A 1,957-nucleotide genomic window follows, 5' to 3' on the forward strand; every position below is an offset into this window, starting at 1 on the left:
ACCAATTCCACCTTTAAACACTCCTCGTTATTAGTATGGAATTTCATGGCATTGAATACATTGAAAGTCACAACCTGATCCAGCACTCGCATAATGAGCTCACCCTTCTACACATCAATCAAGGTTCGGCCAGTAGCCAATAATTTTCTTCCCAAGATTATAGGAATCTATTTATCCTCCTCGAAATCAAGAATTACAAAATCAGGAGGAAAGATGAGTTTGTCCACCTTAACCAGGACATCCTCCACAATGCCTCGTGGATATATAATAAAACGATCGGCCAATTGTAAGGACATTAAGTAGGTTTAGGATCAGGTAAATCCAACTTCTTGCAGACTGACAAAGGTATCAGATTGATGCTAGCTCCCAAATCACATAAACACTTGTCGAACGACAAGTTTCCAATGGTGTAAGGAATAGTGAAACTTCCAGGATCTTTAAGCTTCAAAGGCAACTTCTGTTGCAACACAACATTACATTCCTCTATGAGAGCAACGGCATCTAAGTCATCAAGCTTCACTTTCCGAGAGAGAATACCTTTCATAAACTTCGCATATCTAGGCATATGTTTAAGAGCTTTAGCGAAAGGTATGTTGATATGAAGTTTCTTGAACACCTCCAGAAACATCACAAACTACTAATCCAACTTTTGCTTCTACAGCCTCTTAGGAAAAGGAGGTGGAGGATAGACCTATTTCTTCCCTGTATTACCCTCACGAGGAGTGTGTTCCACCATTTTCTTCCTAGGTTCCACTTCTGCTTCCTTCTGCACATCTTCTTCAGCAACAGCTTCATCTTCCGAAACTTGAGATTTTTTGGGATTTGCAACCTTCCCAGACCTCAGTGTAATTTCCTTAACATGCTCTTTAGCTTCCTTCTTGCCTAGAACTGCTGTGTCGCTAGGGAGAGTACCAGGTTATCGATTCAAAAAGGCATTGGCAATCTGTCCAATTTGATTTTCCAAGGTCTTAATAGAAACCGCTTGGCTCTTGCACATGAGCCTCAACTCATCCAATTCATATTTTTCATTAGATTGACTTGTACCTCTATTTGGTAACTGCTGAAGCTCAAGTTGTTGTCTTGGAGCATATTGCGGTTGTTGAAAACAAAAAAGGTTGTATTGGTTTGCTGCATACTACTGATAAGGCTGTTGAACCGCATTCAGAGTATTGCTCCAGCTAAAATTAAGATGATTGCGGTTGTTAGGATGATAGGTGGCTTGAAATGGGTGATGTGACCTCTGAAAGTTGCTCATGAACTGAGATGATTCACTAGATATAGCACACTGCTCTGTCTCATGCGCACCAGCACAAAGCTTAAAAATACTAGTAATCTGATTAACTCCATAATTATCCAAAGAATCTACTTTCATCGTTAAAGACTTAAGCTGAGCAGCTATAGCATTAGCTGCATCTACCTCCAGGCCTTGATAAAATCTCTGAGAAGGGTTCTGGTATTCATTAGCAGCCATCAGTTCAATCAACTCATAAGCTTCATCATAGCTCTTAGCCCATAAGGCTCCACGTAATGCTACATCGAGCATGGGTCTAGACTGTGCTCCCAAGCCATTATAAAAGCAGTTAATGATCATCCAGTCAGGCATCCCATGATGAGGATACTTTCTAAGCATCTCCTTATAACGATCCCAAGCTTCACATAAAGATTCTCCTGATTGTTGCATAAATTGAGTAAGAGCATTCCTGATTGCCGTAGTGTTCGCCATAGGAAAGAACTTAGCAAGAAAATTTTGAGCAAGATCTTCCCACTTTGTGATAGATCCAGGAGGTAGAGAATGCAACCAGCACTTAGCTTTATCCCACAGAGAGAATGGGAAAAGCGTTAGCTTTATAGCATCTTCAGACACATTGTTGAATTTGAAGGTGTCGAAGATCTCATTGAAATCTCTAATATGCATGTTGGGATCTTCCGTCGGAGAACCACCAAACTGAACCGAGTT

General features: G+C 40.7%; 1 non-coding gene across 1 annotated transcript; it reads left to right on the forward strand.

Annotated features, from left to right (window-relative positions):
• Positions 1 to 1,601: 1,601 nt before the first annotated feature.
• On the forward strand, positions 1,602 to 1,708 carry LOC141723137 (small nucleolar RNA R71). The gene has a single exon (XR_012576127.1). It is a non-coding gene; the product is annotated as a small nucleolar RNA R71 (small nucleolar RNA).
• The last annotated feature ends 249 nt before the right edge of the window (positions 1,709 to 1,957 follow it).

The sequence above is a fragment of the Apium graveolens genome, chromosome 4 (genome assembly GCF_009905375.1).
Source record: "Apium graveolens cultivar Ventura chromosome 4, ASM990537v1, whole genome shotgun sequence".
In the NCBI taxonomy this organism is placed as follows: Eukaryota; Viridiplantae; Streptophyta; class Magnoliopsida; order Apiales; family Apiaceae; genus Apium; species Apium graveolens.